Below are 15,803 nucleotides of genomic sequence, written 5' to 3'. Positions count from 1 at the left end.
CAGCTCGTTTGGGCTCCTCTCAGAGTCTCTGCTGCAATTGTCGGAAAGGAAACCCCAGGGAAACCCCTGAGCGCAAGCTTCACAAGAGCAGTGGCTGCGCAGAAGACAACACTCTAGATGCTTTATCAGGTGCTGTCTGGAGAGCAGAAATAATGGTCTGAAGGCAGAAATGCTGATGTCTCCACTTTCCCAACTTAGCACAAACATCTTCTTTATCTTTGGTGGATTTTGGTGCCACAGAGGCGGCTTCAAGAAACCTTAAATGCAAGTGTGATTGCTTTTATAATCCTGGCTCTGAAAGCATGGCGTTTAGGGATTTCCTTGACTTGAATTCTTTTTTTAAAGGGAGTAGATTCATAGCATCCACTGTCAGTGCCATTTCCCTTTCTGTGATGCCTTGTTCACTGTTTACATGAAAGGTTTCAGGAAGTAGGAGATATAAACATACATAGATAAATGAACAAATAAATGAAAAGCTATGCTGCCTTTGTCATATAACATAATGGAAACACGGCAGCTGTTTGATTAAAACTTTAGGATTTTTCCTGGAAACTTTGAAACATGTCTGATTTTTTTTCCTTTTAAATAACACTGTGATATCGGAGAAGTGGTACCCTGGAGGGCCGTGGTTGCAGTGGAACTTTTGTACGTATCCTCCTCCTAGTCACTGAGGTGCTGGTATGAAATACTGTCATTACTGGGGCTCACTTGCCTACTGACGTGTCCATCCTTTGGAAGCCCCAGAATATGATTTGTAAGTTATTTGCTTCTTATGACCATACAGTTTTTTTTTAAGTTGGTGTTTTTGTTTTTTGTTTTTTTACCATCTTAACCATTTTGAAGTATATAGTGCAGTGGCATTAAATGCATTCATAATGTCATAGAGTAGTCCACCCTTATCCACAGGACATCTGTTCTAAGACCCCCAGTGGATACCTCAAACTGTGGATAGTACTAAACTCCATTTGTACTGTTTTTTTTCCTATACATACATACCTGTGATAAAGTTTAATGTATAAATTAGGCACAATAAGAGATTAACCGTAAAAAAATAGAACAACTGTAACAGTATACTGTAATAAAGTTTGCAATTCTTGCTGTTCTGATTTTAAAATAATCAGGGCAAGCTAAACATTCACTGTAATAATACCATGCATGTGTCTCCAGACCTAGGTCTTTCCCTACGTCTGGTTTTATCAGTGGTGGTGATAAACCAAGTGTGATTTATAAGATGCATCTTTTGTGGGCTGTTTCTGTGACTCTAGGTATTTGATCATCCTTGAGAAATGACAGCACAGCTGGTATAACTTTTGAAGATAACCATTGCTAACTAATGATTACCAGTTACCCTAAAATGAATTATAAAACTAAAAAGAAAAAAAAAAAGACTGTGGATAGTCTTAGTCTCTCTTTTCCAAAATATCTTATTGCACTGTACCCACCCTTCTTGTGTTGTGAAGTGATAAATGCCTACGTGATGAGAGGAAGTGAGGTATGTGACATAGGCATTGTGATGTAGCATGAGGCTCCCGTTATTGACCTGACAGTATTGTCTGAAGGAGGATCCATCTGCTTTTAGACCATGGTTGACCATGGGTAACTGAAACTGTAGAAAGTGGAACTGCCGATAAGGGAGTGACTACTGTATAATCATCACTGCCATCCATATCCATAACTCTTTTTGTCTTGTAAGGCTGAAACTCTATATCCATTCAACAATAACGCCCCCTTTTTTCCCCCTTCACTCCAGCCCTTGGTGGCCACGATTCTACTTTCTGTCTATGATTTTGACTACTCTAAGTATCTTGTATAATTGGAATCATATAGTATTTGTCTTTTTGTGACTGGCTTATTTCATTTAGCATAATCCTTAAGGTCCATCCATATTATAGCAGATATCAGAACTTCCTTCCTTTTTCAGGCAGAAAAATGTTCCATTGTATGTATACACCACATTTTGCTTATCCATTCATCTGTCCATGGACACTTGGGTTGTTTCCATGTTTTAGCTATTGTGAATAATGCTGCATTGAACATGAGTGTAAGCATATCTCTTCAAGACCCTGCTTTCAGTTCTTTTGGGTATATCCCAAAAGAGGAATTCCTGGGTCATTTGGTAATTCTATTTTTAATTTTTTAAGAAAACTGCGTACTGTTTTGCACAGAGGCTGTACCATTTTACTTTTCTACCAGTAGTGCACAAGGTTTCTAATTTCTTCACATCCTCACCATCTTGCAGTTTTCTGGTTTTTTTTTTTAAGTTTATTTATTTATTTTGAGAGAGAGAGAGAGAGAGCAGATGTGTATATGAGCTAGGGAGGGGCAGAGAGAAACAGGAAGAGAATCCCAAGCAGGTGATGGCACAGAGCTGTCAGCACATAGCCTGATGTGGGGCTCAATCTCACAAACCAAAATCATGACCTGAGTCTAACGCTTAAGAGTCAGACGCTTAAGTGACTGAGCCACCTAGGTGTCCCTGGGTTTTTTTGATAGTAGCCATCCTCATGGGTGTGAGTTGGTATCTCATTGTAGTTTTTATTTGCATTTCCCTTCTAATTAGTGATGTTGAGCATCTTTTCATGTGTTTATTGGCCATTTGTATATTTTCTTTTGAGAAATGTCTATTCTAGTCCCTTGCCCACATGTAATTTTATTAAAAGTAAAACAAGCAGCTTTTGCAGTGTTTGGAGGCAATTTTAAATGACAAGTAAAAACTCAGGCTCAGGTGTTGGACAGCTCTGGGTTGGCATCATGGCTTTACCAACTGTGTGACCTTGATTGAGCAAGTTACTTCATTTCTCCAGGCTTCCACTTCTTCTGCAAAATGAGGAGGAGAATAGTTGAATCTGTCTCACTGAATTCTTTGGGGATCACTTAAGCTAATATTATAGATGTCAAATATATGGTATAGTGTTTGCCCCATAGTAAGTATCTGATAAATAATAGCTGCTCTATTATTGAAATCACGAGCAGTCTTAAAAAACACCTTTTATATGTTGGTTCACTTCCTATTCTGATAGGAATATAATTCATTGCATTCTTGAGAATTTTCACTTGTTTTTCCAGTCCATGCCTACTTACTGTCTCAGTTACTGTAGTATTAGGTGAAACAATGTGTAATTGCAGTTTTTGTAGGTTATAAATGATGACTATCAGCAGTTTCATGTGATTCAACCTAATGTAATAGAAGCTATTTTAATGTCTAATATATGCCAGAGTGCCTACTTTGCTAGTTCGTTCATTTTTCCCAGCATTCCCTTAAAGTTTATCTTATTTTCCCCATTTGGGGATGGGGAGACTGAGACTCTCAGAGATGAACAGACATGTCTGAGTTTATGCAACTAGTAACTAATGAAGCCCGGTTTCAAGCCAGATCTTGTTGAATCCAAAGCCCATCCATTTTCTTTTCTCCACAGTTTTTATTTTAATTCCAGTACAGTTACCATATAGTGTTATTGCAGTTTCAGGTGTACAGTGTAGTGATGCAACATTTCTTCTGTACAACTCGTGGCGCTCATCACAAGTGCACCCCTTAGTCCCATCACCTATATCCCCCATCCCCCCCCCCCCCCCACCTCCCTCCCCTCTAGTAACCATCAGTTGTCTATAGTTAAGAATCTGCTTCTTGGGGCACCTCGGTGGCTCAGTTGATTGAGTGTCCAACTCTTGATTTCACCTCAGGTCACGATCATAGAGTTGTGGGACTGAGCCCTACATCAGGCTCCTCTGCACTCGCTTGCTCTCTCTCTTTCTCTCTCTCAAAATAAAAAAAGGAAAAAAGATTCTGCTTCTTGGTTTGTCTCTCTTTTTTTCTCATGTGCTCATTTGTTTTGTTTCTTAAATTCCACATGTGAGTGAAATCATATGGTATTTGTCTCCAACTGACTTAATTTCTCTTGGCATTATACTCTCTAGCTCCATCTATGTTATTGCAAATAGCAAGATTTCATTCCTTTTTATGGCTGAATAATATTCCATTGTGTATATGTATGTGTGTGTAGGTGTGTAGATATATATATATACCATATCTCCTTTAGTGATTCATCATTCAGTGGACATTTGGACCGCTTCCATATCTTGGCTATTGCATAGTGCTGCTGTAAACATAAGGGTGCCTGTATCCCTTTGAATTAGTGTTTTTGTATTCTTTGGGTAAATATCCAGCAATGCAGTGCTATTTTTGTTTTTTCTAGAGTGGCTGCAGCAGTTTGCTTTCCCAGCAGTGTACGAGAGTTCCTTTTTTCCCACGTTCTTGGAAAGCTCATTTATTTTCCTTCCAGTTTCTGTAACATGAACAGTTTGAGAAACACTCCTCCCCTATCTCTGTGCCCAGTGAAGACGCAAAGTAGAGAAACTACTATTTCTTTTTAGTTGCTAGTGATTTGGGTTTTCTTTAATACAGTGAGCATAGGTGGTAGTTCTCTGCTCATGTACATTTTGTGCTTTTGTCCCTCTCTTTCATATTTGGAACATAGCATGTGCAGTATTGTCTGCAGTCACCTTGGCTCTTTCAAAAAAAGGTGCTATAGAGTGAGAATAAGTAATTTAGGCTCTGCCTTCAACCCATTTCTCACGGCCACCATCATGTTCACCATTTATTGATCATCTGTCCTGTGCAAGGAGTGTGCTAGGTGCTTTACCCACAATATCTCAATGTCCCCATAAGTATGTAGAGGAGGGGCTAAAATCTTGTAGAGGGTGGAAGGAAACAGGCTAAATGGGATTAAAAGATTTAGCCAAGAGCATAAGATCCTTTAGTCTGTCTTGCTTCAGGGGCCAAGTCTTTTTTACCATACCCCATTTACTCCCTCCCATTCTTAGAAATGGTCTCCTAGAGGGGAAGTGAGGACAGCCTTTCTACAGAATACTCTGTAGTACACTTGAGTGTGTTATCCCCTACTGAATTTTCCCATTTTCTTTCCCGGTCCCTTTTTCCCTTCCTCTTCCCCTTTTCTTTTCCTTCTTCCTTTGCTCCCTCTGTCCATTTCTCCTTCCCTTTCTCCCACCCACTCTCTGTCTCTCTTCCTCCCTCCCTCCCTTCCTTCATCCTTTCCTTCCATTTTTCCTTCCTCTAAACGTACCTAATGAAGTTTAAATACCGAGATTAAGAAACTACTTAATGTATTTCCTGAAGAAAATTGGATTCTTGAGATATTCCCATTTGATTTTTTTTCCTTGGCACTAAAATTATCTCTAATTTTAATTTGCTTTCAGAGGAATTACCATCTTTAAAAATATGCCACTAATGGGGTGCCTGGGTGGCTTAGTCGGTTAAGCGTCCGACTTTCGCTTAGGTCATGATCTCGCGGTTCGTGGGTTCGAGCCCCGCGTCGGGCTCTGTGCTGACTGCCAGCTCAGAGCCTGGAGCCTGTTTCAGAGTCTGTGACTCCCTCTGTCTCTGACCCTCCCCTGCCCACGCTGTCTCTCTCTCTCTCTCTCTCCTAGAAATAAATAAAAAACATTAAAAAAAAATATGCCACTAAAACAAGTTAGATTGAATTCCTATCAGTTTTTTAAGAGTGACCTCAGTCTTTTAAATAATAAAATTTGGAAGTAATTGCTTAATATCTGAGTTTCGGAGAATGACCTATCATATTTTGAGTTCTAAGGAAAGCCTGTTTGACCTCGCACTCTACTTATTCCTAAAGTAGATCACCGTAACCAACTTTCTTCCTAGTCCAGGGAAAGTGTTGGTGAAACCTCTTCTGCTTGCAGCTGGAGGTGGCACTTTTTTTCCTTTGTTGTTCCATTGTTTCCTTTAGGGTGAGGGAGAGTAATTAAGGAGAACATCTTTTCTGAGCAGCTGGAATCAAATTCCAGCTGACTGCAGCACCTGCAACGATGGCACCTCTGCCTTGGTGGCAGGGTGGGATGCCAGCCGTGGAGCCCACGACACTGGGCTCCCACGTACAGAGACGCGGCCACAGCGCAGCGCTTCAGCCCTTCTGTGAGCGTCAGCTGGCAGCAGTACCAGTGAGTGCGAAGTGTCTGCTTTAGACTAATTAGAGGGATGATTTGTGAAACAGTGGCTATTTATTTAATTAATCACCAGCACAAAGCCATAAAACCCATATTTTAAAAATCCCTGTTAGTTTGCCATGTGGTTAATAGATTGGGGCACATTAAAAAGTGACATGGTGATGTATTAAAAATGTTCCACCTAAGGTTCCTTCAGAAAGGAGCGGAAGCTGTCTGCTTTCAGATGCTGAAGTGGAACCTGCCAGCATTTGACCTGTCAGAGGTTTTAATGTTTGTAAAGGCATTTATCTTCTGAATAGTATCTTGGTTAGGACATCTCCTTTTGGAATATTTGAAAATACAAAAATATGTGCAGAAAAAAACTGTAATTAAAGTGTATATTGTTCATTTTTCTTAACAACGAGGTATTATATTTTTCCCATTAGATTATACCATGTTTACTAAGCATAGCAGTGTTTCTTATAGGGTATTCTTTTCCATTTTGGGGAAACAAAGTCATTTAATTAACTAAGTAATAAATGTGCCGGTGTTTTTGTTGCAGCTGTCAGAATTGCATTTTGTTCTGCCCCTGTATTGTGTTTTATCTGATGAGTACGGGATAATTGGTATACTTGCTCAATCTCCGCTCGGGTGAATTGTCATTTTTGGGTGGTACGAGTAAAGATAGAATTGACTTGTTCAAGAGATGACACTGGCATTAAGAATGAGAAGAAATGACTTATATTGTAACAAATGATAGTGGTTTTTACACACACAAACTTCTAGTTGATTTCAGTATACATGTCTGTGCAAGGCATCCTGCATTTTAATAGTATTTGAAACTAAATTTGGTGATTCACTCTTATTTAAATATTCTGAATGGTCAGTGCTCCTCGTAAGCAGTACCCCCAAAATTTAAGATTATGTGTGAAAATGTGTTGCTCAGGTGGATGCTTGTACGGAAATTGTCCAGCTTTTAGGATCATGTTTCTCCGCTGTGCTGTGTAATTACCTGCTCTGTTAGAAAGGGAGCTGGAATAAAACATGAGGATGTTAATGCAGCCCAGAGCTGATGCGGTGGTGATGATTACAATGCAGATAAAGCATTTCTCATAACTGCCGTTGCCTACTGGAGCCTTTGAAACATCTGGACCTTTAATTGAAAAATAGTGTGGTGCTGTGCAAGGCAGACATGCTAAGTGAAGTCACTAATTTAGAATACAAAAATATAATTGATAAAGTGTTTTATTTACATTGTATTTAAATATTCATACTTTGTTATGCTTTGTATAACAGGGAATTACTGGGTTAAATTTTCATGAACATAGACAGTTTAAATGAGATAAATTAAGTGCAAATGTTAATGGAATTTTACACTGGAACCAGAAAACACTTTGTTGTAAAAGGGTGCATACTTCTGCATGTATTGGGGCTTTTTAAGGAGGGAAATAGGTGAAGTCCTAGTCTTTGGGTTTTGTGCTTGAGAATAACTAACCATCAGTTGGTAACATAATTGCATTTCATTCTTGTTATTGCTATCATATCTTGTTATTTAGTTTAAAAAAATAAAATGTTTCTTGGCATAATGGTAAATGGCTTTAATGGCAACATTATCACCCAATAAACCAAAGCCTTCCCCACCTCTCGGGGGCAGGTTATCTGAGCCTGCCCAGGAGAGCAGAAGAGCTGGTGAAGGGCGTGCAATTAACCTTTGTCCTGCATTCGCAGCAGGGGAACTGACCTAGCAGCCTTCCGAGGAAATCCAATTTAATTTAAAATGAATTTGAAAAGACAAATTAGCCATATCTATTTTAATAAGATAAAATCCCGACTCTCCCTATGTCTGGTTTAGTTAGGACCTCAGAGGAGATTAGACTAAGACTCAGGATGAACACCAGGGAAATAATGCCAGGGGGCTGAGGAGAGACCCAGGAGACCCAGGTACCCGAGCGCCTTGTCAGTTTCTGCAAGTGAGCACGTTTTGGGCTGCCCATTTCCACAGAGAATTGCAACCTGAGATAAGCCTTTGTCTCATCAGACCTTATGTTGGAGCTTGATGCCGTGTTGATGTCATATGCTGCCTGCCTGGCTCTCCAAGGACCTCATTGTTATTTGCCTCCTTTGTCATCATCAGAGCACTGGGTACTGCCACCTGGGTAGCCACATTTAGTAATAGATACACCTCACGATTACTGATGAGACTCTTAATCCAGGAGTAAGGATTCTCTGGGGCTCCTCAGTTGGTACTTGACCACTGTTTTTTGAAAACTAGAGCAGAGGGTCCCGCCTACTCTTCACAGAGCTAGTGTTGCCTTATGTTTTACTTCTGAAACATAATTGGTGAGGACTTATTGAGCCCCTTCTATGAGCCCAAAGGCAAGGAAATCTGAAATAGTTTCTGCCTTCTGCCTGTACACAGGAGGTAACTGCTCCTGGAAGCAGGTACCCCAGTGTCCCTCCCTAGTAGCCGCTCCCTGTAGAGCTCTGCAGAGCTTCAAGTGCATGTGACAGGCAGGGCTGCAGGAGGAGCTGCGGGTCTTCCTGTGCGTCTCAGCCAGAGGGTGTTTGTGGCTCACTGTCCAGGACTCCCAGTCCTGAAACAGTGGCTGCAACATGAACCATATTCCCTAAATATCCAAGCCTATCCAAGAGTTCTTCAGGACTGGGATTCAACCAGGGGATAGGGTTTTAGAGTGGAACAGACCTGGGTTAGCATGATACTACCCCCTAGTTGAGGGATTTGCATAGCCTACTAATGAATCTCTCATTCCTCAGCTGTAAAAGGGAGTGAGCTTGTCATAGGACTGTTGGGCACATTAAACAAGATAATGTGTGAAAAGTACTTGGACCCTGGTAGGTGCTCAACGAAAGGCACTTGTGACCCACCTGTTGCAGAGACTGCTGTGGTACAGGCCCAAGGGGCTGTGTGTGTTCAAAGGAATGGGGTCTTCATGCCTAGTCCCACCATCCGCTGAGGCCATCTGCTCTGTAGCTGGCTAGCTTCGTCCTGCTAGGCCGATGATCTCATTGAGCACTATTTATTTTTTTTAAACTACTCAGCGCTGACAGTTTTATCTGGTGGATGTGGTTGTCCTCTCAGTTTTATGTATATATGTACGTATTTATTTAATGTTTATTTATTTTGAGAGAGAGAGAATATGAATGAATGAATCCCAAGCAGGCCCTGTGCTGTCAGCATGGAACTCGATGCGGAGCTCAATCCCATGAACCATGAGACCATGACCTGAGCTGAAATCGAGCGTCAGGTGCTCAGCCGACTGAGTCACCCAGGCATCCCATGTCCTCTCAGTTTTGAAGATAAAGTTTTCTGTGGTGCTTGGCTGGCTCAGTCAGTAGAGCGTGGGACTCTTGATCTCAGGAGTTTCGAGTTCAAACCCCACGTTGGCTGTAGAGATGACTTAAAAATATAAAATCTTTAAAAACAATAATAATAAAAATAAAGTTTTCTGCCACTACTTTTCCTTTCATTGTGTCTGAGAGACATGTGGGATAAAAGCCTGATAGACTCTTTTGGGCTGCTTCTCAATTAAAATTTTTATATAGTTAGAAGTGATTCTTCCCAACCAGAAGTGTTGTTCTAGATAATAATTTAGTTCATCTTTTTCTTGCTGCTGTTTGTATTTCAACATGCATTTGCAAACTGTTAAACCCAAACTTTCTCAGTTGGCTTTCTGCCGTTGTATCATTTTCATGTCAAAAACGTAATGTATTTTCTGATGCAGACAAGCCTCTTTCTGTCACCAGAGGTAGAGGTTCTTTGTGTGGCCTTTTCCTCCACAGAATAACACCTATCCCAGCTATTTCACATGTGCACTTCAAGGATGAAAGCGAATGTCGTAATTGGAGAAATGTAAAGCTATTTATTTCCATTTTGTCTGATGTTTTTACATTGTTTGCTAGGAGGTGCGTCAGGGATTTGAATTAATTATAATTACTGAAAAGACATATACTGATTGAGCAAATAAAGTAGTAAGCCCATTTGTGCCAAGGCCATCTAATTAAATTCTAACTTTGAATAAGCTAGATGTGCATGAAAGATTAATTTTAAGAGGTTTTTATGACTTACTAAATAATGATTCAGTAAAATTTTTGAATTATATCATTAAGAAATACTGAATTTTAAAGTGATAAAACACTTAGTCCTGAACCTACTACTGTGTAGAAATTTGTGGGTTTTCAAAAACTGTTCAAAATTAAGGACACAATAAAAAATTTAAGTTGTGTATTGACATTTTGAAAATTTGTAATATTTAATCCCCTGAAGCCCTGCAAGAAATGAATATGATATAGGCCCTGGAATTATTTCCTTCAATATTTATACAATTTTATACTCTCAAAATACTTCACGATCCTTGGAATTAAATTGTCCTTGGGGGTAGTGGAGGGTTGTACCAAATTTTCCGTATAATTTAGGAGGATGATAATAGCTGTACTGTAACCTTTTGTAGAGATACATCATCTAGTAATGGAGCCAAGTATACATTCTCCATTGAGTTTTAATTTTAAAAGTTGATATTAAATCTTAAAAAGACTCATTATATTATGGTAATTGATAGAGTTTAAAACATGTAACTCTTCTTTATGGTTTTAAAAAACCTATTTTTACTTTTAAAGCATATTGATTTTATTATATAAATGATTTAATAATGAAGAGGTTCCTATACTTACCCTAGGTGATGGGGCTTAGTTCATGCAAATTACTTTTCCCTGATATTATCATCATTATAGAAGCCATTGTTTGTATAATTAAATGCAAAGTGCTGTATAACATTAATGATCTAAAGAATCCCACAATGGCTATGAAAACTCAAAATGGACACTTTACATTCCATTATGCTTTAAGATGGCTGGATTGTACTTGTGTGGGAGCACCTTCTGGTATGTGCTGTAACCATCCTAAGGCTGGATGAGAAGAGGATGCAATGGCTTTTCTCTCTTAATGACTGAGATAGAGACCTTTCCTGTTGCCTCTGCTTCTCAACTTTATGTTTGTTTGAAGGGACGATTTATCCAAAGATCTGCCTAGTCTGTAACCACTTAGGTAACAATTATGAGGAATAACTGACATCTGTATAATAGTTTACAGTTCACAGAGCGTTTTTAACATGCTTTATTTTTATTTTATATGCCCTACCATTCTTTTGTAGTAGGTAGTCTCATTTCTATTTTATGACTAAGGAAATTGACTTTCAGAGAGGTTATGGGCTTGCCCAAGGTTGCACAGGTCAAGGTCCAGACCAGTTCTGTAGACCCTGCAAAGACTTACATAACAAATATAATCCATGATAGTAGAAACTGACAGCATCAGGAACTGCTTTCTGAATTTAAAACTTTGAGAATGTTATTATTCCTGATGCAGTTTATGGGAAGGCTTTCATTTTCTCTTTCATCCTTTTCCCCTCCCCGTTTTGTAAAATTTCTTACCTGCATTTGAACAAGTCAGTATCTTGAAACAAAAGAATTACCCAAAGCTGTTACTCAGATTTTACCTGATAACAGTTAACAGAGTATTTAAACCAATAGCTATAGGGATTTTATTTTTTTCAAAAGTGGAAGAAGACTGTCAGAGCCTCAAAATACGGAGGATTTATTTTTAATAAAGAAAAACTTTCCTGAGAGCAACAACCCCCTTCCCTGTTTTGGGTCCAGGACTATAAATTTACATTTACTATAGATGCATAGAAAGAAAATTTATGAAAATTACTAATCTAAGAAAAACTGACAAGTACTGTTTTCTGTGCTGTGTTACACGCTTTGAAAGGATTATAGTTGTAGTCTGGCTCATTCTATGGCACTTAGTAACAAAACTTATTTTGTTTGAGGCTCTCAGTTATGTGAAGGGTGTCTGTGGACGTGGAGGTAGATTATTTACAATTTCCTAAGGGCTAGAAGTAAGATCAGTGCCTAGAAGTAAGATCAGTACTTCAGCGGAAGGAAACAGTTTCAGCCACCAAAACTGTTTGCTTAGTGACTGAAACAAAGGGTCTGCCTCTGAAAGTGTGGCAAGTGCCTCATCAGTTAAGGTGTTCAGGAGAGGTTGTAGGATAGCCATTTGGTGAAAATGGTTTAGAGGGGACCACCCTTAAAATTCCTTGCCATTTTAAAAGTCTATGNCACTTTGGGGATGAGCACTGAGTGTTATGTGGAAACTAATTTGACAATAAACTATTTGTAAAAAAAAAATAATAATAAAATAAAAGTCTATGAGTAGCAATAAAGTCTGGGTTTTTTGTTTGTTTGTTTGTTTGTTTTGTTTTTAAGTCTGTGAATGTAAAGACAGAGGGGGAAAAGGAAACCTGATAAAATAAACAGCCAACATTTCTTGAGCATTTAGCATGGACTAGACACAGTTCTTTTTATATGCATGTTATCATTGAATCCTTTCAACAGCTCCTGGAGGAGCTTTCTCTTTCTGTGCAGAAATACTGACTCAGAGAGGTTAAATAAAATTGTCCAAGGACACACAGTAGATGGCATTGCTGAGAATTGAACCCAGGTCTTTCGGACTCTACAACTTAATGCTTTTAACCACCACACTGCACTGCTTTACTAGCTTCTATTAATATAATAAGGATCCTGGAAGTACCCACGTCAGAACTTGACCTTGTTAAAGAAAGAGTGACAGTTGATGTTCTTAATAATAAAAGCTTAATGGAACCAAGGTTGGTGATTCAGAGGAAATTAATGAGATTTTGTCAATTTTATTTTAAACTTAACTTGTCAGAAAATACAGTGTCCAGTGACAAACTGTAGAAATGTTTTTGACAAATTAACTTCACTACAGGTGCCAGATCAGGGAAATGTTAATTTAATAGCCTTTAAACGTCCCAGATTTATTGAGGGTTAAGATAGCACTACAAAGCCAAGCCCCTGGCTCTGAATGGATTTGTCATAGAATTTTATACAAAATCTATTCACAAGTTCAGTGCTACCATTTTGAATGTGAAAAAGTGAGTTCTTTCTCTGAGCCCCTAAAGCCAGCATTTTATTGAGAGCAAAATGCTACTGTCTGGTGTTTGGGATTGTTGTTTTTTTCCTTCCCACATAGACCTTCTTTATTTCTCATAGCCAATTAAACCTGGCTTAGACCAGATTTAGGCCAGAGTTTGTTCAAAATCATTACTCTGAGCAAATAAAATCCCTTAATCCTCATCAGAATAATGATTTTAGACCTGTGTGTACCAAGTATGGATACCATGTTTTTAAAGACCAGACCATAAATTGGTAGAATATAACATCCTCTGGTCCTTGCTGAGGAAGTTGAGGAGGAAGATACTAGTGGAATGGGACTGTAGCCATTCCTTAATTTAAGAGAGTTTTACCTTTGGAAGCTTACAAATAACCCTTTTATCAACTTGCATTATTACATTGTCTGCATACACTGATATATTTATTTCTGCATTAAAATTGCATATAATGATCTGCTTGTGCAGTTGTGACTAATGGAATAATGTTGCCTGCTTTTTGTCTCTTTAATTGGAGAAGCCAAGCTGTCTATCCTTTCTCTGTTTCTTTCCCTTGATAGAGAAATTGAACACTTTACAACAGTTTTGACATCTGATATTCAGTTTATTATTGACAAACCTTGATGTGAGGTAGTGCTGCTAACTGAACCTTCTGCCCTTAAGACTTAATTCAGCTAGTTCACTTTATATGGATGTTTCTTAATTCAAGATTACTTTGAGCTGAATACCATGTATTCTCCTTGCTTTCCCTAGTTTGGAAACTATCAGGTATATAATTTTATGGTGGGCAGCAAATAGTATGCTGTTTCAGTTAATAGGATTAGATAAGAAAAACCTGGTTTTAGATGTAATGTTTTAATTTAGCATCGTCTTCAAATTCTGTATATTTCGATTCTGTACCAATTCACATTCTGTGTACTAAAGTTATTTTAAGTTTTTAAGCTTTTACTTATGAATTGGATGATCTGTTATAATATTGCTATTTCATGATTGTCATTAAGATGGTTTTCAAAAGAGTGAGTACTATGTATCACAGACACAAAACATTCATAACTCCATGACCTAGTAATCTACTCTTAGGAATATGTGCATAAACATTTATATAAGACAGTGTTTATGGGAATGTTACTTACAGTAGTGGAGTATTAGAAACAATGTTTATGCTGAGCGAAATAAGTCAGGCAGAGAAGGACAAATATCATATGTTTGCACGTATAGGAGGATTAGGAGGAACTTGACGGAGGAACAAGGGGGAGAAGAAGGGCGGAAATGGTGGGGGAAAGGGAGAGAGGCAAACCATGAGAGACTCTTGAATGCTGACAAACTGAGGACTGATGGATGGGGGGGGAGGGGGGGATGGGCATGGAGGAGGACACTTGTGGGGATGAGCACTGAGTGTTATGTGGAAACTAATTTGACAATAAACTATTAAAAAAAAAGAAACAATGTTTATATTTAACAGTGGGGGACATAGGTTGATAGTACCTCTATGTGCTATAATATGCAGGTATTTAAAATCATGTGTTTAAAGAATACTAATCGTTTATTCCATCAATAGCTATAAGTAACTACTATATGTCAGGTCTGACACTAGGTGCTGAGGATATTTTAGAGAAGATTCCTGAAGAACAGGACCTCTGAAGTAGAAGAGGTATAGACAGTTTACCTGGAACAGCGGAGAGGTAGATCTGGTGGGTCCCTTTTGAAAGATACTCCGAGGAGTCCTTCAGTAAGCTGATGCCATACCCTTACTACATTCTAGGCCCTAGGAGAATGCAAAATGAGTGAGGCGTGGGTTTTTCCCTTTGCATAACTCACAGTTACATGAGAAGGTGGGAAGGAGGTGGTAAAGGTAGGTAGAAAGAAGAGTGAAACCATAAGGCTGTGCAAGGTAGACTTCTAGGAAGCAGAGAAGAGGGAATTTGGACTTCCAGCTTCTTGGAAGAGGAGGTATTAGAAATTGAAGGATGGAAGAAGGGATACATTTCTTGATCACTTACTATGTGCCAGGCATTTTATATACAGCTTATTTGCTCTTCCAAGTAAGGAACTGGAGGTTGCGAAAGGTGCGGAATGCCTAAGATCTTGGAGCTAAGGAAGTGGCAGAGCTGGGATTCAGACCTGAATCTGGCTGACCCCAAGTCTTGTGCTCTTAACTACTGTTCAGTCTGCTGTAGCAGTGGTACACTGGGTCCAGAATGTGACAGGTATTAAATACCATGCTAAGGAGCGAGCATGCTGACACCAAGGAGAGCCATCGTATATATGCTACTGAGTTGGTGACTGGCCTGGTCAGTGATATGAGTCAAATCACATTGAGTTTGGAGAGAGGAGAGATTTTGGAGACTGGGAGATGGTTGGGAGACTGCTGCATGCGGTGCTCTCACTGAGACATGATGAAGCTTGAACTAGGGCCTGCTGGTGAGGAGAGGAGGGAGAAGGGTTTGAGAGACATTTCGGAGGCATTTGGATGCTGATGAGACAAAAAGAGGAGTTCAGATTTCTAGCTTGAGTGACAAGAGTGGGTAGTGAATGCCTTAACTGAGGTGGAACGAGAGACAAGCTGATGAAGAAAATGGGTGTTGGACATACAGAGCTTGAGTGTGGCTGCATTTGCAGAGCCATCAAGTCATACAGTGGGACATGAACTCTGGAGACTGGTTGGTCTTCATGAATTGCATTTGTGTTGGAGAATCATTTTGCTACAGGAAGTACTTTTCTTTTTGTTCTGAAAAATGAATTGGGGGCATTCCTTGATTTAGAGGCTGCTCTGCAGAGTATTGTTCAGCTCCAAATTTGTCAGCTCATTGTAGGTTTATTACTTTTTATTTTTTTTTTTAATAAAAATTACTTAGCCTG

At 39.1% G+C, this 15,803-nt stretch overlaps 1 protein-coding gene and 1 non-coding gene across 9 annotated transcripts in view; both read left to right on the top strand.

Annotated features, from left to right (window-relative positions):
• The window catches only part of MAPKAP1 (MAPK associated protein 1), a 238,696-nt gene that overhangs the window by 84,359 nt on the left and 138,534 nt on the right, over nt 1-15,803 (top strand). The gene's annotated exons all lie outside the window — the stretch shown is intronic.
• Nucleotides 1,086-1,214, top strand: LOC144235079 (small nucleolar RNA SNORA72). Its single transcript, XR_013336134.1, has one exon. It is a non-coding gene; the product is annotated as a small nucleolar RNA SNORA72 (small nucleolar RNA).

This window comes from Crocuta crocuta, unplaced genomic scaffold (genome assembly GCF_008692635.1).
Source record: "Crocuta crocuta isolate KB4526 unplaced genomic scaffold, BGI_CrCroc_1.0 scaffold35, whole genome shotgun sequence".
NCBI classification, from domain to species: domain Eukaryota; kingdom Metazoa; phylum Chordata; class Mammalia; order Carnivora; family Hyaenidae; genus Crocuta; species Crocuta crocuta.
This window is presented reverse-complemented; position numbering and strand designations above follow the sequence as displayed.